Genomic DNA, 27,220 nt, shown 5'->3' with positions numbered 1-27,220 from the left:
TTCACCAAAGAACCTTTACTAATGGGACTTCTTTGTTCCTTAATCTACGAGTTTGATGGTCAAGGATCTCAGTTGGAATTTCTTCATAATAGAGGCTATCAAGAACCTCTGTACTTTCTAAGGGTACTACAACCGCCGGATTACTAATGCACTTCTTCAAAAAAGGCACATGGAATACAGGATGTACAGATGATAAATCTGTAGGCAACTCAAGCTTATATGCCACCTTCCCAACATGACTCAAAATTCGGAAGGGGCCTACATAATGGGGACTAAGTCTCCCTTTCTTGCCAAATCTCTTTACCCCATTCATAGGTGAAACTTTCAAATAGACTAAATCATCAACTTCAAACTCAAGATCTATTCATCTTACATTCGTATATGATTTCTGACAACTCTAAGCTATTTTCAACCTTTCTCGAATCAACTGTACTTTCCCCATAGCTTCTAATACCATATCTAACCCTAATAACATGGCCTCACCCACTTCAAACCATCCGATAGGTGAACTACATCTCCTCAAATAAAGCGCCTCAAATAGAGCCATCTGAATGCTAGCATGATAACTGCTGCTGTAGGAAAACTCAATCAACGACAAATGCTTATCCCAACTACCTTTGAAATCAAGTACGCATGCCCTCAACATATCCTCTAAAGTTTGAATGGTCCTCTCTTCTTGACCATCGGTCTGAGGATGAAAAGCGGAACTAAGATGAACTTGGGTACTAAGACCCTTCTGAAAAACTTTCCAAAACTGAGAGTAGACAATAATATCATCAATAAAAACTATGACAAACATGTCTAGATACTATTTGAACACTCAGTTTATGAGGTCCATGAAAGTTGCTGGGGAATTGGTTAGCCCGAAGGACATGACTAAAAATTCAAAATGACCATAGCGGGTTCTGAAGGCTGTCTTCAAAATATCACATTCCCTTACTTTAAGTTGATGATAGCTGAATCTAAGGTCTATCTTTGAAAAATAAATTGTACCTTAGAGTTGGCCAAATAAGTCGTTAATTCTAGGAAGAGGATATTTACTCTTGATTGTGACTTTATTCAACTGACAATAGTCAATGCACATACGCAAAGAACCATCTTTCTTACACACGAACAGGACGGGAGCGCCTCATGGAGAAACACTAGGTCTTTTGATACCTTTGTCAAGAAAATCTTTGAGATACTCTTTCAACTTCTTAAGTTCGGCAGGAGCCTTACGATATAGAGGAATGGAAATAGGATGAGTATCAGGAAGAAGATCAATTATGAATTCCATTTCCCTATCAAGAGGTACCCCTGGCAAATCTTTGAGAAAGACATCAGGAAACTTATTAACTATACTAACTGACTGAACTATTGGAGTCTCAGACTTAGTGTCTTTGACTCAAACAAAATGATAGATGCACTCTTTAGAGATTAGATTTCTGGCTTTAGGATAGGATATGAATGACCCTTTGGGAGACACTGAATTACCTGACCACTTAAGGGTTGGCTCAATGGGAAACTAAAACTTCACCACCGGATGTGACAATCTATGGATGCATTACAAGAATGGAGCTAATCCATACCATGAATAAGTTCAAAGTCAACCATGTCTAATTCTATAAAATCTTTTAACATGATCTTATGAAGGACGGTAATGGGACACTTTCTAAAAATCCTTTTGGCAATGGGTCAGGGATCTTTTTAGAACTCATCTCAAAATTAACTACAACTAGAGGGGTCACATAAGAGAAACTCTACCCAGGGTCTAACAGTACGTAAAAATCAAAATAGAAGACACGAAGCACACCAGTGAAAACATCTGGAGAGCTCTCCTAATCCTGGTAGGATGGTAAAGCATAGAACTGATCCTAGCGCTGACCGCCACCGGTACTGGATGATGCGCCCTGAGGAGGGGCTGGGCGAGCTGCAGGAGCTGGTGCAGTGGTAGCCCCTGTCTGAGGATAAACATATCTATTTCCCTGATTAGCATATGAGCACTCTCTAATTCCATGATCTAACTTTCCAGAAGAAAAACAACCCTTCTGACTAGCCAAGCATTCACTAGGATGAGTTCTACCACACTTAGCACATAGAGGATAATTGGGCCTACCACTCACACTATTCTGGGATCTAGAAATAGAAGACTTACCCCACTACTCTTTTCTACCTCTAGGGTGGGAGTACTAGCTGAAGATGGAACTGGCAATAACGGACGACTCTGAAACTGCGAGCAATTTCCCCCTGCAAACCTTGATTGACCATACTCAAATTGCCCAATTCTAGCCTTCTTACTCCCTCTCTCACTTTTCTTTAACTTTTTTTACTCGATTTGTTGGGCATGAGTTATAAATCTAGCAAGATCCAATCTCTACTAAGCATCGTACTCCTAGACTGCTTGACTACTAATCATGACCTCTAGTAATGAACTTACTCATACTAGATCTGGTCTCATCTATCAACTTGAAAGTATACTTAGAAAACTGGTTGAACTTAAGGAAGTACTCTTTCACTGTTATTGACCCCTGCCTCAGGTTCAAGAACTCCTTCACCTTGGCTTCCCATAACTCACGTGGAAAGAACTTGTCTAGAAAAGCATCCTGGAATATTTTCCAACTCATGGGGGCTGCATTCTTACCCCTACCTTTCTTCCACATAACAACCCAATCGTAAGCAATATATTTTAACCTATAAAAAGCCAATTTTATGCTCTCCTCTTCAGTAACATGCATGACGGGGGTGATCCTTTTCACCTCATCCAGATACAATTACAGGTCCTCACCTACTTTTGACCTAAAGGATTCGGGCGGATTTATCCTCATAAAGTCACGAAGTCTGGCTACAGTTAAATCACCTTTTTGTTAATGTGGGACTGCAGCCTGATTATTGGCCTAAATAGTAGCGGTCAGGTCTTAGGCTAGCTCCTGAAAGGTAGCCCAAAATTTGGCATACAAAACATTCTCATTTAGGGGATCAAAAAGGTAGGGTGGATGGTTATTATTCCTACAGGCATTAGCTCTGCGAGGAGGCATATTCTGTCATAAAAGAGAAAGAGTTAATAGAAGATAAAGATAGTTGTAAGCACGATGGAATACGAAAAAAGGGGATGATTTCCCTAAAATGTTCTATAGCCTCTTGCTCATAAATATGGCACACTTCACACCCATGATCAATACTCTATGTAACGCAGCTTGTCTTACTATCTTGGAATCTTTTAAACATTAGACTCTGATACCAAGATTGTAACGCTCCAAAATCTAACACCAAGATGTCATACGGTGCTCCAGGCTACGAGTAGCCCTAAGCTAACCCTATAAGCCTGCTACTAGGTCTGAACCTTATTTTAAGTTAATCTACCCAAGAAATAATATTGTATTATACCAAAACTGAACTGAATAAATTGTAGATACTTTCTGAATAGTAAATACTGAAATTCTCTAAAAAAACTCATAGTCTAAAAAGCCTCTATTGCTAACAAACAAGAGAGTCATTGGGACAGACCCCCAACTGACTCAGACTAAACTGAAAACAATAAATAAATTGCTATGAAAGCTGGAAATCTGAAGAAGTAAGCCCTCAAATCATGAGGACTCACCAACTATGAAAGCGTAGATAGAGATGATCGAACTACTCACGCTGCTGATACTGAGAACCAGAACCTACATTATAAGACAATGTAGTACATAGACATATATATGGATCAGCACTTTGAGAATGTACTGAGTATATGGGGTGTAATGTATAAGCAAGACATCATCGTAATTAGAAAGTAAATGCATGCTGAATGTATATGACTCACATAAGATTGATTATCTAAAATACCAAAATATAAAATCATGTATAAAAAATCATACTTGTAAATCTAGTAAGTCATAATGCTTAGTCTTATAAAAGCTTTTCTATCATTCTTTTCTTTCAAAACATAGAAGCTTTAGGAGCTTTGGAAATTTTGGAACTTTGGGACTTTAGGACTTAGGGAGCTTCTTCTAACCGACATAAGCAATATAAGCTGACATGGAGTCCAACGTCTTGCCCAACTTGGAAAGAGTTGTTCTACCCTTGCCATCAAAATAGTACCTTAAGTGATCACTGTATTATCCACTATGGGCAAATCAACAACCTATAGTGGTACGTAGTTCTGGGGCGTGAGATCATCAAATCATACCAAACTCGGTGCTAAATATTATTACTATACTTATTGCTTAGAACTTTTAGGAAATCCACCTTAAAATAGCATAAGGGTTTATAATGAAAACCAATTATACTTATCTTTGCTTTAAATCATAAATTGTATGAATAATATGGATTCCTATAGTAGCTTAGATCAAAAGATCAACTTTCTTTATTAAAATCTAAAAAGAGCTAATCATGGGATGCTTAAATCATAGTCATTCTTGAAATGTCAACATACAAAATCGGGCTTAAGGATCCATGCTTCAATTTCATGTCAAACACCATAAGGTTCATGCTTGATAATGCAACTATTCAAATACAACTTAAAATCTAGAAAATATGATCATACGCATTAATTTTTTGAAAGTAGACATGTACTTCAATTTCTAAATCATGGAATTAGCAACATTCGGTATAAACCCTAACTTAAATATCATGCAAAATCATACAAAATTTTGAAATTTATAATTTAAAGTAAGTTTTTGGGCACAAGGATGATAGATTTATCCTTGTTCAAAACCCCCCACATACCTTAGATGATGGACTAGATGAATAAGTTTAATTTTGGGATTCTATTTGTGCTCTTGAATAACGATTCTTGGAATTCTTGAATTGGAAACTTTGAATCTTGGGCTAATTTGGAAAAAGAATGAGGAATCTTGGGGATTCTTGAGGTTGATTATTGAAGTTTAAGGTTTTGGTTGAGAGAAATTTTGAGGAATATCTAATAAGATGCTTGTAATAGACTTAAATCATGTGTTTGGATGGTTGTGGAAGCTGGGAAAAAGTCCAAAATACCCTTTTTAACTTCTAAATAAAACTGGAAAAATGAACTGGGGTCCCAATTTAACGGGCTACGGTGACACACCACTATCGCGGTGGCTCACTGGAATTTGATGACTCAGAAATTGGGGTTCTCTGTGATGCAGATCTATTACATTATCCCACTGAATTTTGACAATTGGGACCTGGAATTTCAACGCGATGTCCACCATCACGGTGCCCTATAGAAATGCTATTTTGGCCTTCGGTGCGACGCGCCACTATAGCGTTGGACTATTGGAATTTGAAAATTAGGTAAATAGACCTCTATGCGACACGCCAATATCGCAGAAGTCCACTGGAAATTGACAAATGATAATTTGGACCTTGCCGCGATGCGGTGACTGCCCAATTGGCACAATGTCAACTTAAAAATTCTCTAACTTCTTCACCGAGTGTTAGATTTGGGCGAATTTGGTATTTATGGAAAGCTTATTCAATTTTTCACACAATAAAAAATTAAAATCTTGAGAATTCTGTATGAAATAAATATTACTCATTTTGCAAGACATCCCTTAACATTCTAGGAATGAATTTTAGCTAGAAAAAGTGTGGAGTATTACAAGTGTCTATGAATATAATTTAATCCTTAGTTTTGAACTTGTTAATTGTAATGGAATACTATCACTACAGATAATATATCTATTATAACAGATGACATATCTTATCAAACATATTTAGACATATATTGCAACATGTAGGTCATCTGCTGGAAATTATATAACAGATCTTCCTACTTTTTTGATTTATTTCGATAGATTACCTATCAGTTGCAACAGATAGATTATATGTTGTAATAGATTGTATATTTGTTACGACAGATAGACAGAAACATCTGCATAATGCAATAGATGATCAATCTATTGCAACAGCTAATCAATTTGTCACAATAGGAATGATATCTATTACAACAGATAGACAATTTGTTGCATTATAAAAAATTAACTTTCGTCAGACATAAGAAATTGCCACTGGAATGTAAAGTGAACAAAGTGGCTTGAAATAAAAAATTGTTATCGTGTTCGTTTTTGTCTTTGTATATATTATTCTTTATACACGGGCTCCATGTATTTAGTTAGTTCACTATAATCCCAGACCTCTTGCATCTTTTACACAATGGTGTCGCACAGATCAGCCATTTCTGTGTCGGTTAGCAAACACTCGATGTATACAAGCGAGTATGACCCGTATGCGGCACCAATTTTATTTTTTGAAAAAGGGTCAAAAATTTCCTTTAAGTATTTAAATTGGCTCAAGAATACTGTTTGTTTATCTATTGGGTCAAAATACCCTTCCATACATCTTTTTGTGTCAAATATATCCTTATAACTAACAGAATTTTTTTAAACCATAATTAAAAATTTTATTAAACACATGGTAACTTTCTATTGATTGTAAATTAGATTAATTAAAATATTAAATTAAATTTGGATTCAACTAAAATGTTCGATCCAAACCATTAAATCGCCCCAACTCGTTAAACCAAAAGGGGATTTTGAAAGCTAAACCTAATTTCACCATCAAACTACTGAAGATAATTTGATACAACGAGTTTAGATGAAAGTTATGCTGAAGAAGCCCATACTCGACTCTGATTTACCTTCTATGCTCATCAATCTATAGTATTTAAGTAAGTTATGTAGTATCCATCTAATGTTAGGGTTTAGTTAGGGTTTATTGTTTTTTGAAATCCTACTCGGCCTAATGAATATGAACACATTTTATAAGTTTTTGTTGTTTTATATATTTTGAATTTCATTGTACTATCAATTTAAGGTTTTAATAATTTTGGTTTCGATGAAGTTCTACGATTTTCTCTTTATTTTATAATTGTTATATTATGATTTTAAGTATTTTTATAAAATCGTCAAGTCTAGATTAAGCAAAACATGAAATTGAGGTGTTAGGATTTTATAATGTTGGATCAATTTGTTGTATTTTTTTAAGGGTTTTTTATTTATTTCAGATCCTTGTTCAAGTATTGTCTCAATTTTATGCATTTGAAGGGCATGTTATGAATTTTCTATTCAAATGAGTCCCTTTCATGTTTGTTGTGCCCTTTATTCTACATATAATTGTAGTCTTATATAATTTATTGCATGTGGTCCCTACTACTCTATCCTCTTATTTTCACATTAAATAATGTTAGATTCCCTACTGTTTGTTTGTTTTTACTCATATAGTTGTGTGACAAGTTCAATTCTTTACTATTTTTCATGTGAATTTACTGAAAAATGGTTGATACAGTGGATTTAGTATTTAATTTTAGAGGAAAGTGGATCCTATCTCCTCAACTTGCCTACATAAAAAAATTAAATCTGTCTTGAGAAGGATATGATTTTGATTTGTCATCATATATTGACATAACTACAGAGTTCACGAAAAAAAATTGGTTTTAAGGTTGTCAAGCAGCTACTAGTAACAGGGCCTAATGGTAAGTATTTTTTGCTTGAGGATTATTCTAGTATTAGGACCCTACAATCTGTTTTATCTGGTCAGTTTAGGGTGGTTCAACTATTTGCTGTAGATGAGGGTGAAGTTAGTGTTGTAGCTCCAAAAAATTTTCTTGTTAATTAGCCTAGTTTGAATATAGAGGGTGTAGGAATAGGAACTGAGGCTAAATCATAGGAGGAGAATATTAATGAGCCTATTCCTAGTGATTATGATAGTGAAGAGTTGGAATTTTTTAGAAAAGAAAAGCACAAAGAAGTCAATGACCAGCTGGACATGTTCTTAGAGTTGGAAAAAGGTATGTTCTTTAAAAATCTTAAAAAAGCTAAGAGAGTTGTGAGTTATTACTCTATTGTTAATAATAAAGGCCTTCAAGTTGATAAAAGTGACACGACCAGATTGAGATATGTATGTGATGTTGGATATCCCTTTGAGTGTTTGATATCTTAAGATAAGAAAAGTCAGGAATTCAAAATTAAGACTTTGAATACAAATCACACCTGTATGTCAGCTTTTAAGAATAGAAGAGCTACCCAAGATGCTTTAGCACACTACTTTAAGAAGAAGATTTAGAATGATCCAAAGTACAAGGTGATAGCCATGAGAGAACATTTGAATGATATGTTTAAACTGAATATTAGCTATTCTACAATGAAAAGGGTTAAGAAGTTTATATTAGAAAAATTGGAGGGTAGTTACATTGATGAATTTAATAAATTGGAAGCTTATGCCCAAGAACTAAGGGAGAGCAATCCTGGTACGAATATGATCATAAATATATCTAAAGAGGTTTCGGATCAGGGGAAAAGAAGGTTCTTAAGAAGTATGTGTGTATTCAAGCTCTAAAAAATGGTTGGAAAGCATGTTTGAGGCCTTTTATAGTGATGGATGAAACTATTTTAAAATAAAAATTCAAGGGAATTTTATTAGTTGCACTCGGCCAAGATTCAATGAAACACTTCTATCCCCTTGCTTGGGCAGTGGTGGACAAAGAGGCAAGTATAACCTGGAAGTGGTTTGCGGAGTTGCTCTAAAGTTCCTTAGATTTAGCCGATGGTAAAGAATTGACATTTATGTATGATATGCAGAAGGTAATTGGTTGACACTTTTATTTATGCTTTTCTGTTGAATTTTCATGCAACTAGTGCTTTAACTATTTTTATGTTTATTGTTATAGAGGTTGTTGAATGCTATTAGTCAAGTCTATCCCAAAGCACATCATAGATGGTGTGTAAGACATAGAAGCAAACTGGAGCAAGATTTGGAGAAGTGTATAAATGAAGAAACTATTGTGGTGGTCTACTTGGAGCACATATGAAGAAGAATTTCATGATCAATTAAAGGATATGGGAGCTTTGTCTGAACAAGCTATCAAGGATTTGGTGTGGTATCCTGCACAACATTGGTGTAGGCCTTATTTTAACAAGGCCTACAAGAATTCTTCATGTAAAAATAATTTAACAGAATCATTCAACAAATGGATTCTAAATGCACGAGGAAAACCTATAATCAAGATGTTCAAAGAAATTAGAACCAAGGTAATCTGCTCTTTATTTTTTTCATTGTTTGAAATTCTAAGTTTATCACTTTTTTCTGGAAAATTTGTTTATGTCTCATTGTTTTCACTCTTTTTATTTTATAAACTAGTTTTTAGTATACCTTTTTGTTCCCAGTTTATAAATGGCTATATTACCTATTGTTTTACTGTTAAGTTTGTAGTCTTGTTGTTTATCTAATTGTCTTACTATTTTTCAGTTAAGTTTGTTGTCTTACTGTTTGTGTAAATAGATTATGGCAAGGTTGAAAGAACTTAAAGGGAAGGGGAGAAATTAGAAAAAGAAGTTCAGCCCATATGCGATGGAGTTGTATACTGATTACAATATGATTGCACACTGTTGTGAAGTAAAATCTAATGGAAACCAAGGGTATGAGGTGGTTGAGGGTGAAGATACGCATGTGGTGCATCTTGGTAGGAAGAAGTTCATGTGTAGGACATGGGACTTGACAGGTATACCATGTCCTCATACCATTAGAGCCTACATTCATGATAAACAAGAACCAGAAGATCATGTGAATTGGTGGTATTCAAAAGAAGCTTACATGTTCAAAAAAAGTTTACATGTTGGTGTACATGCATAAGATACAACCTGTAAGAGGTTCTAAGTTCTGGAAAGTTGATCCTGCTCATGCTATGGACCCACCAGAAATACATAAAATGGTTGGTAGACTAAAAAGGTTATGAGAAAAGGGGAAAATGCTGAGTCTAGGAAGAGGGAGAGGGTATGGTCAGCTTCAAGAAAAGGACTGAAAACGGCAAGTGGGCATTATGTGCAACAGGCTACAATCAAAGGAAATGTCCTTTGGTAAGTAGTTTTTCTAAACTTGGTTAATGTTAGCATTACTTAATCCATTATATAACTACTTTGTCAATTTTTGTAGCTTAACAGATCAACTGAACCATTCCAACATGTACCAGTGTCAGCACCCCAAGATAGCCAAGAATCTAGTGTCTTCATGCCTACTCCTATCTGTGCTGCTTCTTTAAGTCAACAGACCAACCATTTTACTCAACATACTTATCTATTTGCTGGCAGTTCAAACCTAAAGACAAATGGCAAAAAATCTATTGGAGATTCAAGGTTAAAGAACAAATCTGTTGGACCTGAGTTATATGTTTCACCTTCAAGTGCTGTTGCTGACACGAATGGAGATGAATATGAATAGGATGAGAATCCAACTATACAACCTAAGAGAATTTCTAAAGCTAAGACTAGGCTTGAAGCTAAAAAGGCATCGCATCAAGCAACTGGTACTCGAAAGATTGGCTTCAAAGGAGATGAAAATGGTGCAAATATACCTAAAAATTTGTTGTATTCACCAAAAAAGTTGGTTTACAAAGGAAACGCAGCCATGAATTCAAATCAATTGAATGTTGAAAAAGAAAAAAGAATAGGCAAACTAAAAACAAAGAGGGGTGGAAAGAAATATGGGGAAGTTGCTATTTTTTAGTTGAATTTTTTTGAGTTCAAGAGAGAAGAAAGTGTCAAGAATGAACCTTGGGCCTAACTCAATCTCAAAAGCTAGCTCAAGAGGTGAGGATTACCCAAGTCCGTATAAGCAAACCACTAGTCCATTTCCCAACCAATGTGGGACTTTTACCCACTCTAACACCCTCCTCATGCCCAGGCCCAACTGGCACTGGCGCATGGACCGGGAGCCCAAAATGGGAATGGACCTAGCTCTGATACCATGATAAAGAAATGGACCTTGGGCCTAACTCATCCTCAAAAGCTAGCTCATGAGATGAGGATTACCCAAGTTTATATAAGCAAACTACTAGTCCATTCCCCAATCAATGTGGGACTTTTACCCACTCTAATAGAAAGTAGTTGTTATTTAAGTTTTTGAACGAATGTAATGGCACTATACTTCATATTTTGTTGTTTTTTTGCTGCTAATTAGACTTTTAGTAGTTGTATTAAGGAAAAAGTGATTGCCATATATGTCAATGGCAATGACATAGGCTTGTAATTTTTGAACAATGCAAATATATGAAAATGCCATTACGAGTTGTTTAAGATGGGATGTTATTTTCCTGTGGTGCTATAATTTGTTCTACTGCAGTCTTGTATGTAGATGTAGTTGATATGTGGATGTTGTTTCTGATAAATGGATGCAGTCTTATATGTCGATATTAATGAAAGTTGTCTTTTGTCTTTTCTGTGAAACATGCTATTGCATTTTTGTACGGATTTTTTGATGTCCAAAGTGATCAACTAAATTGGTGTTATAATTACTGGGGAAAGAAAATGAAAGTTGTTAAGGCAAATGGTAAAGTCCTTAGGTGTTACAGAAAGTTCTCTAAGTTTGAGCAATACTTTAGCTGACCCTTGACTCATCTAAGCAAGGAGCCTATGTCATTGGAATCTGTAGTTCATAAAGCAAATTGGGAGTAGTATGTCTATGTGTTATGGCCTAGTGATCAATGTAATGTGAGAAGAGCCATAAGGTCTTGGGTTCAAATCCGGGCAGAGGCAAAAACATAGGTGATTTGTTCACATTTGCCACTTGGTACCTATGTTGGTGGAGGTAGCAGGTACCTCGTAACAATCGAGGTATGCACGGACTAGCTAGGACTCCGCCGCCATCCAATTTTTTGTTCTTTCTATTAGTAGTTAAGGAACTGGGAAGATACCACTTGTGTAGAACATTAACAAGCATTGTTGTAGTTCAGATGTCAGGGACCTAACGACTCCATTTTCCCCCTTTCTTTTGCTTACAAGTCTGCTTGTGAATACTGCATAATATCCTGGTTCTATTATTGAATTGATGCGTCATGAAACTTTATTTATTGTTTGAAGACCACATAGTGTTTTCTCATGAATGGAACTTCTAACACTTTGAGAGGGCATTCATGTGATTAATGAGATTGGACTTTTGGGTGCTCCGCCTCTTAGTAAGTCTCGATTCAGCCTACTGTACGTGGAGATGCAGTAGTTAATATGAAAACTGTTCTGGATGAAGCCAAGAACTATTTCATCCACAATGTTAATAATTTCCAGGTAAAATTTCTTGGTGAAGAAAGAGTTAATACTGCGCTTATTGAGGCGGCCGCAATCTGTTCTCCTTGGGACATTTTGGTTAGTAACTAGACTAACTAATATGCATGCTTTCACTTTTTCTAATGTATCGGTAGATAACAAACTTCTTTTGTTTCATACATGTCATTATTTATCTTTTATTTCTTCCTGCTACGTTGGATTTTGTTAGATTTTGTTTATTTCTTGGGTTAAGGGTTGTTTTGAATGGTATGATATGTTGGATTATCACGATCCGAATAGAGTTTATCTAGTCTGAAACAAATCAGTGAAGGTGCTAGATGAACACAGTGATGGCAGCAACAGTTTGATTAAAGTCATATTAGTCATTTCTTATGTTGATTATGCACCACAAGGAACAGTACTCATTTTTTGTGTGAAGGTTTATCTGTCTTTTGTTTTCCAGATTGGTGACAGGTTTCCGAGCTGTAAGTAATGACATAGTCATCTCTCAGTTGCAGATTTGAAAACTGATACTTGAAATATGTATTAGAGACACTGGCAAGATTTGAAATATGTATTATTGATCCCACAGGTTAGACTGATGGAATCAACCATCTAGGTGCCAGTAAGATAATACAGTCTTTAATTAATTGTATTTTTTGGTTCCTCATTCAGTGTTTGATATCGACATTGCGCCGCTGAAATGATATTCCCGGTTGCTATCCTTGTTAATTTCGTTATCAATGTTCTCTAACGGCTCTCTCTCTCACTAGACTCTCTCTCTCACTAGACTCTCTCTCTCGGTCCACGGCCTTCGGCGCCGTCGCCGACCGTCGGCGCTGACCCGACCCGACCACCGGTCCCCGGCGTCGACCTCCGTCGCCGGTCTCCGGCTTCTTCGCCGGTCTCCGGCTTCGTCGTCGGTCTCCGGCTTCGTCGCCGGTCTCCGTCGCCGTCGCAGGTCTCCGGCTCCATCGCCGTCGTCGACCTACGGCGCCGACCCTACCGCCGGTCACCGATGTACCCTCTCTCTCTCCCGCGCCTCGGTCCTCCGGCCACGTCGCCGTCGCCGACCTATGGCGCCGACCCGACCGCCGATCACCGACGCCGACTGCCGGACCTGACCGCCGGTCACCGACCCCCGTCGCCGAGATCCGATTCCCCCCCTGCTGTACCCCCCACCCCCACCCCGCCCCCCTTCTCTGTCCAGACCGCCCCCCCTCCTCCGGCGCCGTTACAACAGTGCAGTAGCCATAGCTCGGTCTTCAGCCGCAACCGCCGCTCCATCGTCAGCAGCCGCGGATCCATCTCAGTAGCGATCCCCCGGCAGCAGGTCGACGCGGGGCTTGGTTATCGGCTTGGTCTACAAGTGAAATCTGGTGACTTCTAACCTTTGCTTATTTCATTCTTCATTCTGCATTCTTTCATTCTTCGTATTATACTAGTAATTGAGTATAGTTTGGTTGCTGGAATATTTCCTTGAATTTGTGTGAGCCTTGTATTAATTGCTGCTGCTTTACTATTACCATCGTTTATATCTTTATATCTTTATATTATCTTTATATTCTCTTATACTTTCGCCTAGTTGTGGCTGTGGGCAGTAATGGGTGGATAGGGTCATGTCCAAGGGGGTTGGGGCGGGGGGCAGTGGTGGGGGCGGGGGGCGGGGGATGAGAAAAGGGCGGGAGTGGGAGGGAGGCCAAGGTTTGGCCGCGGGGGAAGTAGTGGAGGGCGTGCGGGTAGTGAAGGTAGGCTGAGGGTTGGGTCTTGGAATATAGGGACCCTGCAGGGCAAGTCCATAGAGCTTCTGAAGACCCTTAGGAAGAGAAGGATCAACATTGCGTGTGTTCAGGAGACCAAGTGGGTAGGGTCTAAGGCTAGGGATGTGGATGGTTACAAGCTGTGGTACTCTGGGAGCGAGAGGCGTAGGAATGGAGTTGGCATCTTAGTGGATGAAGAGCTTAGAGGTCAGGTAGTAGAGGTGAAGAGGATCAATGATAGGTTGATGACTATTAAGTTGGTCATTCGGGGGTTTACCCTGAACGTGTGTAGTGCCTATGCACCGCAAGTGGGATCGGAGGGGGAGGAGAAGATGCGGTTTTGGGAGGCCTTGGAGGAGGTGGTGAGAGGTGTGCCAAGCTCGGAGAAGATTGTTGTAGCAGGAGATTTCAACGGGCACATCGGGGCGCTACCGGGAGGCTTTGGTGATGTGCATGGTGGTTTTGGTTTTGGGGAGAGAAATGAGGAGGGGGCTACCCTACTGGAGTTTGCGAGGTCTTCTGGGCTGGTGGTGGTGAACTCGGGCTTCCCGAAGAAGGACGAGCACCTGATCACCTTTTGAAGCGCGGTAGCCAGGACCCTGATTGACTTTGTGTTGCTTAGGAAAAGGGATAGGGCGTGGTGTAAGGACTGTAAGGTCATCCCGAGTGAGAACCTTTCAACCCAACATAGGCTCTTGGTTATGGATTTGGGTATAAAGAAGAATAGAAAGAGGAGGAGTAGGGAGTGTAGACCTAGAATTAAGTGGGGCGGCTTGACGCCAGTGAATGCGTGGGAGATAGGGGAGAAGTTGGCAGGAATGGGGGTGTGAGAGTGTAGGGGAGACGTGGATAGTATGTGGGATAGGGCGGCTAGGTGCATCAGGGAGAATGCAAGTGAGGTGTTGGGGGTTTCTAAGGGCCGGGACGGGCACCATCAGGGGGATTGGTGGTGGAATGAAGAGGTGGAGAAGAAAGTGGGGACCAAGAAAGGGGCGTATGCCAAGTTGGTGGAGAGTAAGGACGAAGAGGAGAAGCGGGTAAACAGGAAAGAGAACAAGCTAGCGAGGAAGGAAGCTAAGTCAGCAGTCACGGCAGCTAAGACGGCCGTCTTTGAGAGCCTGTATACAGGGTTACAGGGGAAGAGAGGGGAGAAAAAGTTGTTTAGACTCGCTAAGGCTAGGGAGAGGAAGGGTCGTGACCTCGATCAAGTGAGGTCCATTAAGGGGGAGGACGGTAGAGTGTTGGTGGAAGACGGCCACATTAAGAATAGATGGCAGTCGTACTTTCATAGGCTCTTGAATGACGAAGGGGATAGAGCTATTGTGTTAGGGGAACTGGAGCACTCAAAGGAGTGTCGGGATTTTAGCTATTGTAGACGTTTTAAGGTAGAAGAGGTTAGACAGGCTGTTCGCAGAATGCGAAGGGGTAGGGCGACGGGGCCAGATGAGATACCGGCCGAGTTTTGGAAGTTCGTTGGAGAGGCTGGTCTGAGGTGGTTGACGGGATTGTTTAATGAAATCTTCAAGACGGCAAAGATGCCCGAGGCTTGGAGGTGGAGCACCATGATACCTCTCTATAAGAATAAGGGGGACATCCAGAGTTGCAATAACTATAGGGGTATTAAGTTATTGAGTCACTCTATGAAAATCTGGGAGAGAGTGGTCGAGGTGAGGCTGAGACGGATAGTGTCTATTTCAGAAAACCAGTTTGGATTTATGCCTGGCCGCTCGACGACGGAGACAATTCACCTGGTACGGAGGTTGGTGGAACAGTATAGGGAGAGGAAGAAGGACCTGCACATGGTGTTTATCGACCTGGAGAAGGCCTACGACAAAGTCCCTAGGGAGGTGCTTTAGAGATGCTTGGAGGTGAGGGGAGTACCGCTAGCATATATCAGAGCAATCAAGGATATGTATGATGGAGCGAAAACTAAGGTGAGGACGGCGGGAGGAGACTCAGAACATTTCACGGTCCGGACAGGGTTGCATCAGGGATCTACTCTTAGTCCCTTTTTGTTTGCAGTGGTAATGGATGTGTTGACGCGGCGTATTCAAGGGGAGGTGCCGTGGTGTATGCTTTTTGCAGACGATGTAGTTCTGATAGCTGAGACCCGAGAGGGTGTGAGCGACAAATTAGAGGTGTGGAGGCAAACCCTTGAGTCTAAAGGGTTCAGGGTGAGCAGAAGCAAGACAGAGTATGTAGAATGCAAGTTTAATGACATGAGGAGGGAGAACGAGGTAGTAGTGAAGCTGGAATCACAGGAGGTAGGTAAGAGGGAGAGTTTTAAGTATCTCGGGTCCGTGATCCAGAGTAACGGTGAGATTGATGAGGATGTCTCGCACCGTATTGGGGCGGGATGGATGAAGTGGAAGCTCGCGTCAGGGGTGCTGTGTGATAAGAAGGTGTCGCCTAAGCTTAAAGGCAAATTCTACAGGGCGGTAGTCCGTCCGGCCATGTTGTATGGAGCGGAGTGTTGGCCAGTGAAGAACTCCCACATCCAAAAGATGAGGGTGGCAGAAATGCGGATATTGCGCTGGATGTGTGGGCTGACTAGAGGGGATAGAGTTCGGAATAAGAACATCCGGGAGAAGGTTGGTGTGACACCAGTGGAGTGCAAGATGCGGGAAGCCCGATTGAGATGGTTCGGACACGTGAAGAGGAGGGCCATGGATGCCCCGGTCCGTAGGTGTGAGAGGCTAGCGTTGGATGGGTTTAAGCGGGGTAGGGGTAGGACGAAGAAGTACTGGGGTGAGGTGATTAGGCGAGACATGGAGCAGTTACAGCTCACCGAGGACATGACCCTAGATAGGAAGGTCTGGAGGACGCGAATCAGGGCAGAGGACTAGGGCCAGCCCGAGTCGCTAGTGTAGGGAACTACTTGGTGGGGGTTTATTCATGTTAGGAGTCCGTGTCCCATGTTTTATTATGGATCTGTGTGTTTTCCTTTGTTTTAGATTACTTATGGGTGCCGTATTTATGTTATGTAATCTTGTAACCTTGTGCTGTACTTTACTATGTGTTTGTGTGGTACCGCGTGTCTTGAGCCGGGGGTCTATCGGAAACAGCCTTTCTACTTCTTCAGAGGTAGAGGTATGGACTGCGTACATCCTACCCCCCCCCCCAGACCCCACCAGGTGGGAATACACTGGGTTTGTTGTTGTTGTTGAATGTCCGTGCTGTAAGAATCATTATCATCGCTGAGGTGGCAGTCTAAGTCATGTAGTCTTTATATTTTAAATATCATTTGCAGCTGTGCATTGCAAAAAAAAATGGTTGATAGTTTCTTTAGTTTGACGGTACATGTAAGTTGTAACATCTGTTTGCCATCCGAAATTTCCTTCTCTTGAGATTGTCCTCTATCAAAGATGCACAATGGAGCGTTATCTATCCAACTGAAGCAAATAAATTTTGTGGAATTTAGTCTTCCAAATTTGATTCGGGGCCCAATTGTCTACCAAGCCACTGAGAGTACAAAACCAGTGTAGATTAAGCCTAATGAGTTGACATCTTGGTTGTGTTATTCAGCACTTTGTACATGGTTAGTCACCGGATTCACGAGGAATTAGAGTTCAGAACAATACGAGGCCATTGCGATTTCAGCACCTTTGAAACCATAATCCAAGCTTGGATTCCTTCTCCTAGTGAGATTCGAAGGCAACCCATTGTAATGTAACCTTTCTCATCGTGCAGGTAAGATATTTGTTGCATCATCAGCTGTGTGATATAGCTCTAAATCTAATTTCTGGAAAATATCTTTCCAGGAAGTTTCCGCATGAGATTTACTAGGCTTGATTCTCCTTTTGCGGTATGAAAAATATGGAGCTGAAGAATGCTGGAAAGAATTTTTCTCATTCCATGTTGAAATAGTAGAGATATGTCGAATGTATTAAAATGTCTTTGAACTCATGGTCTTAAACATGCCATGTGAAATTAAAGAGTTGCTAAAAAAAGGAAAATATCACTTTTTAAACGGTCTAAAAAGAAAAGTAGGCTAAACAAATTGAAACTGAACTATTTCTCCTATTAAAAGAAAACTTTTCTCGGTTAAAATTTCATATATGGTTCTCAACAGTAAGACTATTTTCTTTGTTGTTACATATTTTTTGTGTCTAGATTATAGTCTCTTTAAAGTTTCCATCTTTTTCATTCTTGAATGTTGATCCTTAGACAATGATTCCATCTCAAATGCAAGTTTTTCTAGTTATTTTTCTTCATCCTAGCATATGATCCTGATCCAGTTCATGACTATTGCATACCAAGGGAAGAATTCACTTCAATCTTCCTTTCTTGTAAGCATTCATCGCTTGTCACAGTCGATGATTTTGTGTATTCAGGGACTAAAGATCCTGGAAACTTTAAGCATAGTGGATTTTCATCCATCCCAATAAGCTCCACTGTCTTTCCTAGACTGAACACATTAGGCATGTCATTTGTACACGCAGATTTTGATGTTGATGGTGTCAACGTGCCACATTTTCATCCGAGAGCAACTGAGACTGCATTGGTACTCAAGGGGAAGATTTATTCAGGTTTTGTTGATTCAGGAAACAGAGTTTTTGCCAAGGTACTTAAGAAAGGAGAAGTCATGGTGTTAAGTCATGGCATAAAACTTCAAAAGTGGATCCTAGAATTTATTTCCTTCTCAACAAGGAGAAGACAGACATTGAAGTGCGTATACTATCTAATTGTGTACTTCTATTCATGTGCTAAGCTTTTGAGTCACCCCATACACACAACGATTGTTTTGTATTTCTTCGATAGTATGATAAGATTCTTTCGCTCAAGCAGCATGTTTAGTGACACAAAAAATATCATATCTTATCCACAGGTAAATTCGATCACTAAATACTCATTGACAAGTTCAGAGAATTTTGCAAGCATGAGTTTCCCAAGTTCAGCAGTTTAACAGTGAAATTAGGTTTAACTCTCAAAATCTCCTTTTGGTTTAACAGATTAGGGCAATTTAATGGTTTGGGTTGAGCATTTTAATTGAATCCAAACTTAATTTAATATTTTAATTAATTTAATTTACAACCAATAGAAAATTGTCACGTGTTTAATAGAATTTCTAATTATGGTTTAAAAAAATTCTGTTAGTTATAAGGGTATATTTGACCCAAAAAGGTGGATGGAAGGGTATTTTTTACCCAGTAGGTAAAGGAACGGTACTCTTGAGCCAATTCCAATACTTGAAGGGTCTTTCTTCTTTACAAACAAGATTGGTACACCCCATGGTGATACACTCGGCCTTATGAACTTCTTATCAAGCAAGTCCTGCAACTATTGTTTGAGCTCCTTCAACTCTGTTGGTGCCATTCGATATGAGGGTATAGATATTGTCATAGTGTCAGGTGCCAAATCAATACGGAATTCTATCTCTCGTACTAGAGGTAATCCTGGCAACTCCTTAGGAAATACATCAGAAAATTCCTTCACCGCAAGTTGCTCCTTCAAACTAAGTGCTCCTGTTTTAACATCGCTTATCATAGCTAAGAGACCCTTGTTCAATAGTCGTTGGGTCTTCATTAAAGATATAACTTTGCTAACCTCTGAAACTTGAACCCCTTCTAATACAAAACTAGATTTGTTGGGTATTTCAAATCTAACTATCTTTGCATGACAATCGAACTATCTTTGCATGACAGTACCATAACAAAGAGATAACCAATCCATGCCGATCAATACATCAAATCAATCATATCAAGTACAATCAAGTCAGCAAGAGTATTCATACCTTTCACTATAATCTCGCAATCTTGAGCCACATACTAAACTAACAAAGAATCTTCCATAGGAGTAGCAACAAAACAAGGATAATCTAATATCTTTGTCTATCTATCAAATCTCACAGTAAAGTATGAGTGCACATAAGAATATGCATCAAATGAACAAACGGAAAGAATATCTGTAACTACTGCATTCGAGGCCTGAACATTATGTCTAGTAAGTGCAAAGACCCTTGATTGACCTCTACTAGCATTTATCTGTGTCTGATTTCCAGCAACCCAATCTTCAATACCTTGACCTCCGTTTCTATTGTTGTAGTATTATGAGTAGCCTAGCTAAGTGTAGCTAACTAACCAGAATCCTGACTAACATTACTCTGAGGCTGGGGGTATTCCATGATGCGATGACCTAACTGACAAAGTCAAAAACACTCTCCAATGAAAATGCAACACTGGCCCATATGTGATTTGCCGCAAGTCTGGTAGGATAGAATTGTGGCATATATCTGGCTAGAACTACTATATCCATGAGATGCTGAAGATCCTTGATTACCCTGTCTAGAAGGTGTCTTCTATGCCGACTGTGAAACTGAATTTGTCCTTGTCTAATGGCCCTGCTGTTTTACCTGATTTCTTACTTTGCAATTTCCACCTAAGTTACCACTGAAAGATCCACCCATCTTAGCCTTCTTATGAACCTCATAAGCTGCCCGCTCCGCACAACCCTTGTCCTTAATTTTTCTAACAAGATTCACTATCTCATAATAGGTCAAGACTTTTATCTGTGGGGATACTGCATTATAGAGACGAGCAACTAGCCCATTAATAAATCTATGGACTCGAGTTTCTTCTCTGGACACCAAATACAGAGCATATCTAGCCAGCTTGCAAAACTTAGTATTATATGTCGACACGTCTACATCTAGAGTTTGAACTAATTTCTCAATTTGATCTGCATGTTTTTTCTTTTGATCATCACGGATAAAGGCATCCATGAAAAACTTAGGGAACTCAACCCATGTCAGTGGTGCTGCTCCAACAGGCCTTCCTAGACTATCTAAACCTTTGAATTTTGGTGATTTCAACTTTAGAAACTCTTGCAAAGATACCTCCTTTGTTTCCAAACTTATAAGTAGGTGCAAGTGCCTTGAGTTGTGGCTATAAAAACCTATGCTGACCAACCCTCTCATGTCTATCCAGTTGATCGGTCAAACCCTCTATGGATCTTTGCATGGAAGCAAGTGCCTCAATAGTACTACCCTTATGAGATGGTGGAGTGGACTAACATTTCTTTTATGAGTGGGCTCTCTTGAATTTCTTAGAGTGGCAGTGCGATTCCCTGTGGTATCCCCACTACCTTTACCTTGGCCCCTTCTGTAGATTCTGTCACTTCCCCTACCATTAGTTGCTCTACAATCTATCTGATTAACAATACAAATACAGTCTGATTCACCTAATTGGTCTTAAACATCACAAGCGTAATAAAGAATGAGAAAGAAAATTAAGACACATCCCATTACTCTCTCGCAGGATCACAATTATAAAAATGACGGCAACATAACCATAATTGAGATTTTACAACTACTGTGTGCTCTAATAGTCACAAAATTATCCTAGTCTCTAATAAAAACTTTGTCACGGTCCAAAATAGGATCACGACAAGTGCTGAGGAGGTTAGAATTCCAAAGCAAGCCTTGTCAAAATTTTATCAAAAATCGGGCAAAGTTTCCCCTATTTTGGGGGTCTCAATTCAACAAACACACTATACTAATACCACCAATAATGCACCAACACCGTCAACAATGCATAAATACCACCAAATCACACTATGAAATACATCTCCGTAACATGAGAGGAAGTCCAATACTCCACAAGTCCAAAATACTTAAAGAATACTCATGATTAATAAACAATGTGACTAAGGAGAAACTCTGAGAGTACAATATACCATAATGAATAAATGATGTAGCTGCCCTCGCGAACAAGTGTGGGGCTCACCATGAATATGCTACCTCGAGATCTCTAGATAATGACATCATCACCTTCACCAGCGTTCACTATAAAAAAGTAGCGAGGAGTGAGATGCTAGCTCAATGAGTGTACACTTAACGACAACCGTTCTAATGGAGACAAGTCATAAAACATCATGAAATATAGGCAAAATAGCTCGGTGGACCCTTGTACTTGATCTAATTTGTAAAGTGGATACTCCTACTTATACATTTTCCATCTGTACCCCTTAACTTAATAAACTCAATATTTTAAATCTCTTTGACCATTCACCGGACCTATGTTGCATTAAAATGGCTGAGTAGGATATGTCGCGTCTAGTCATGCGCATATGAGCAAGTAAAATAATATATTTATATTAAAATAATAATAAAAATAAAAATTAAATTAAAAAGTCAGTCTTTCCCTACAAACTCCCCTCCCCCCGTCAACCTTGCCCCCCCCAACCCATCAGCCATATTTTTCCCCCTTCTTCCCCATACCCTACCCTTCATCTTGTTCACCCTACCCACCCCAACTTGTCTTCACCAGCCCACCCCACCTAACTCTCTCTGTTTCTCCACAATATTAATGACTAAAAACAAAAACACCCCCAAAAAATCCTTTTAATTCCAATAATCTAATCACACTCTCTCTTTCTCTATTCCTTTTCTCCAACACTTTAAAGCAAAAAAAATCACTAAATTCAAAGAAAAAAATTAACATTCCTTTCACGATTGGGTCATTAAAGAATATAATTGTTTCAATTAAAAACATCATCGGCAGAAAACAATACACATTGCACTAGTTTTGACAGAGAAAAAGGAGCCATAAGGTCAGAAAATTGAATTGAAAATCTTGATACTCATAAGACAACTAAATAAACCTCAATACAATCAGACGAACAAAATCCCTCCATGAAAAGAATAATTCACTATATCTGTAATCAATGGTTGCAAGAACAGAAAGAAGGGAACAGTTAAGTGCAAATCTGAAGAATCCCAAATCATCCAAGTAATCACTAGAGATTCCATAGACAAGGCTGAAGCCCCTTTTGACAAAGCCTGAACGATATCAGATCGTAATGCAACAGATGCCGGCTAAGCAAGCTTTTGAAAATTTACTGAATAATTAATTCTGCACTGGATCTGTCAGTTTATTTGAAAGCCTCCAGAAATAATAAAATTTTAATTTATTATTTTTTTATTTAATATTACTAATTAATAATTTAAAAAAGTAATTAATGAAGATATTTATGATGTGGCGTTAATTTAGTGATGTGGCATTAATTTAATTGGCGTGGATATAATATTTAATTAATTTTAAAGCGAGTGGACCACACACATGGTAAAACGGGTTCAAAATATTGATTTCTATTAAGCTGAGGGGTTCAGATGATGAATGTATAAGTAAGAGTATCTACTTTACAAACCAGACCAAGTATAATGGTCCACGGAGCTATTTTTCCTGAAATACATTCTCATTCAGAAAACAGTATTGATAAACAGTATCATTTATTTCATGTAAGCAAAATGAACAAATAGTTCAATAATAAACTCAATAAGCATTGTATCATATAAAATATTACATATTTGGGAAGTTTCCAAGAATAAATCATGTAAATAGTAAGGCATTCAACTTTAAGAATAGCCAATAATATTGGACTCCTCATAAAGGAGTCAAATATCATATTAGTAGGTCCCTACTCAAGGGAGATCAGTAATAGTATGCTAGTTCTACCTTCCCATAAGTGAGGATTTGTAACGCCTCAAAATTTGAGCTTCCGGGATGCCACACGGTGCTTCGAACTACAAGTAGTCCTGAGCTAACCCTGGCTGCCTTTTCTAAATTTGAATCTCAAAATAGGGGAAATATGAATGTAAGATCATAATGACTTAGGAAAAACTGTCTGAACTATCTGAGTATGTCTGATATTACTAATCTCATCGGTCTAATAAAGTAAATACTGAATACTGAAACAAAATCTGAATATTAAATCTAGTAGTCCGATAAGTTTCTACTAACTGAAACTAGAGAGTCACTTGGACAGGCCCCAACTTCTCGAACTATCTGAAATGAATGCTAAAGTATCTATTAATAGACTGAAAATCTGAATAACTAAGTCCTGGGACTATGAGGACTCACCAATTGTAGGGATGTAGATGAGATGCTAGAAAATCACTCACGCTGCTGATACTAATTATCCGAACCTACATTATGAGACAATGTAGCACATAAACATATATATAGATTAGTACTTTGAGGATGTACTGAGTATATAGGGGTGAATGCAATAAGTAAATAATATCATCATAATTTATAAAACAATACATGCTAAAGGTAAATGACTCGCATAGGCTTGAGTAATTTGAAAACTAAATATCATAAATCATGAACAATATAGCATGTACTATACATCTTGTGAGCTATTTCCCTTAGTTCCGAAATCTGTATTCTGTTCTTATTGTCAAATCATATAGACTAAGTGAAATCTGAAATTCTGTGTAGAAAATATTTTATCTTTTATCTGAAGGTTTATCTGTAGGAGAGGTTCTTCTAACCTATATAAACCATGTAAGCATTCATGGAGTCCAATGTCTCGTCTTTCTAAGGAAGAATCCTCACGTTGGGGAGATGAGTCATACTCTTGTCAGAGAGTATAACCTATCTGGGTGATCACAGATCTGTCATCCACATAGAAGTGGGAAAAATCTAAATCCTACGTTGGCACGTAGTTCTGGGGTATGAAACCTTAGTAACGTACGCATATTGGTGCTAAATACTACTCCCAAAACAATATCTATATGCTCATTCTAATTAAAGTCCACTTTTAAAATAGTCTAATGATTTGTAATGAAAATCAACTGTAATTCTGTAAGGCTAAATCTGTAATCTGAATCTATAAAGTGGACTTCATATCTATTATGAGATCAAAAGGTCAAATCTTTATCAATAATCTGAAAATAATCTTATCATAGGGTGCTCATAGTATAAACAACCTTGAAATAGAAATCTTTAATTAGGGCTTAGTGACCCATGCATCAATCTCATGCTAAAACATCTTAAAATTCATGTTTGGTAATGTAAACATTTATAATTCATCAAAAAAAAATAGGAAATTACTGCACTATGCATAAAAATATGAATATAATCATGTAATCCAGCTTCTAAATCAATGGAAATCTCATTATCTTATAAACAGCAATAATGGGTATAAACCCTAACTTCAATGTCATAAGAAATCACATAAAATTCAGTAAATTTACATTTAAAATAAGTTTTGGGCACAAGGATGAAAGGAGTATCCTTGTTCATAACCTCACATAACTTAATTGATGATCTTTGAGGAAAAGCTTGAATCTTAAATTCCTATTGTGCTTCTAAAGGTTAATTCTTGGAGTTCTTGAGTGGAGAATTCCAAATCTTGAATTGCCTTGAAGAATTAATGGAGGAATTTGGGTTTCTTGGAGAAGGAGCTTTGCTGATCTAGGGTTTTCTTTTGAGAAGAAAGTGATGAATATGGGCTTAAAGTGCCTTGAGTATGATAAATTCTTTGTTTAAGACGGATTGGGGATGGATAAGTTACTAAAATACCCCTTTTAAATAATTACGCGGATTGAAAAACGCTCATTTTTTTCGGACTGAGTGGCCACCACGACGCGCCACTATCGCAGTGGCTCACTGAAAATTGACGAATGAAACTGGGCAGATGCCACGATGCGCCACCATCGCAGTGCCCCTTTGGATGCCATTTTGCCCCTTGGCGCAATGCGTCAATATCGCGATTTGGACCTCTCCACGACGCGCCAATATCACGGAGGTCCACTGATAGTTGACAAATGTCATTTAAACCCTCTCCGCAACGCGCTAATGACCGATGGTGTTTTATGACTGGAACTTAAAATAGTCATAACTTCTTAATCGGTTATCGGATTTAGGCAAATCTTATATCGTTGGAAAGTTAATTCAATTTTCCACACGATGGAAGGTCTAAATCTGAAGAATTCCACACGAAATAAATACTTATTCATTTTGAAAACTATCGCTTAACATTCTAAGGACAGATTTTTAGCTAGAAAAGGTATGGGGTATTACAGGGTTGTAACTGTAATCAGTAACTACAAGGTACACCAGGTGTAACGATCCCGTTGTTAGATATGAGATTCAAATCAAGGTCGACTCTCATTTATACTTTCTTTGTAAACAATATATATTTACATGAAATCATTTTTCAGAATAGTGCATAGCATTTAAAGTTCATATCAAATCATACTACATGTAAATTTGAATAAAAAAACATGGCAAATATACTTGTTTCTAATGTAAGTGAAGAACTTTCATAACATCAGTGATCATCTCTCATGTAGCGGTAAATATATCTTGTGAACATCTCAAATACCCAATTTCAGTATCATATCAAGTAAACGACTTGTCCCACATGCAATTTCAAAGCATTCAGTAATTCTTGTTTCATCAAATCATGTATAAATATGCAAGTTAAGAAACACAAATCATGGGAAGGTTACTACTCACAGTGCACGAGTCACAAAACAATCTTGTCACCTCGAATGATTTGTATCACTTTCATCGACCAAATCTATAATCACAAACATGAGTCTCGTATCGTGCTCATAAACCACCAAGAAAATTTAGTCTCTACTTAATCAAATTTCCTCTTGGTTCCATTCCGAAATAACCTCTGTTAGGTTACTTATAATCATATTAACATAATTCCCTTATTGGTCTTGCCACTTCAAATCAATACGACATTTCCAATTTTCAGAATACAATTCATATTCTCAATAGTCAAGAAGTTAAAGAGGCCTGTTTAGGGAAATTTTTCAGATAAACTTTCACTTTCTATTTGGACCAAAGCTTGATTCCCTTTCCCTTGCCTTAATCTTTTTTTTTTTTTTCTGATTTGCTTTGTTGAAATCTTCAACTACTCAATTAAACACAAAACTCAGTAAATACCATCACTATATGATACTAATTGAGATAGAAGTAAGAACATGTATTTACCTTGTGATTTAGGGCGTTGAAGATGAAGGAAACGATACCTCGCGTTGAAGATGAAGGAAACGATACCTCTAACGTGACTTTTTTTCCAGTCAAGTGTGTTGCTTCAATGTTAAAGAAGAGGGTTTTCTTTTTCTTTCTCTTTTTCCCTGGGTTTCTTTGGCGTGAATACCCTCTATCCCCTAATTCTAGATGTGGGCGTTTGGTGTTTTGGTTCGGTTTCAGATTTTTTTTTGGTTTTTTCAGTTTTCAATATTGAAATTGTGGGTACCGAAAATCGAATCGAATGAGTTCGGTTTGGTTCGGTTTATGTCAATTCGGTTTGGCTTGATTTCGATAATATAATTTTGGTTTTTTAGTTTTGGGCCTAGGATAAATTCTATTTATAAATTGGACTATTTTTTAAGATTAAAAGTTTTGTTCATCGGCTTAAATCTAAGTGTTTGCTGAAGGAGGATGGTTTGAGAGTCCGTAATGCCAACTGCATATATAAAACCATATAGAATGTCAATATTTGCCTTTCATTTAACAAACACCTTATCATGTCTTCTTTTCCATTACTGCTAGTTAAATTTTACAAGATTACCAAATGTATAAGTGGATTTAGCCAACTAAAAAATGTTCTAATGCCTCAAGTACTACAGGTTAATTATAGCAGGTTCTCATTCTGAATAAAAGAGGATTTATGTTATATACACTTTCAGCTAACAGGCAACTTTAAGGGATTATAGCAGGTTATGACTAATTTTTTACAAAT

General features: G+C 38.3%; 1 long non-coding RNA gene across 1 annotated transcript; it reads right to left on the bottom strand.

Annotated features, from left to right (window-relative positions):
• Positions 1 to 21,258: 21,258 nt before the first annotated feature.
• LOC124900022 lies at positions 21,259 to 26,921 on the bottom strand. Its single transcript, XR_007057593.1, has 3 exons — positions 26,467 to 26,921; positions 23,590 to 23,654; positions 21,259 to 21,512 (listed from the first exon to the last, which is right to left on the bottom strand). It is a non-coding gene; the product is annotated as an uncharacterized LOC124900022 (long non-coding RNA).
• Positions 26,922 to 27,220: the final 299 nt, after the last annotated feature.

The sequence above is a fragment of the Capsicum annuum genome, chromosome 7 (genome assembly GCF_002878395.1).
Source record: "Capsicum annuum cultivar UCD-10X-F1 chromosome 7, UCD10Xv1.1, whole genome shotgun sequence".
Lineage (NCBI taxonomy): Eukaryota > Viridiplantae > Streptophyta > Magnoliopsida > Solanales > Solanaceae > Capsicum > Capsicum annuum.
The sequence above is the reverse complement of the archived record's forward strand: the minus strand, read 5'-3'. Positions and strand labels throughout refer to the sequence as shown.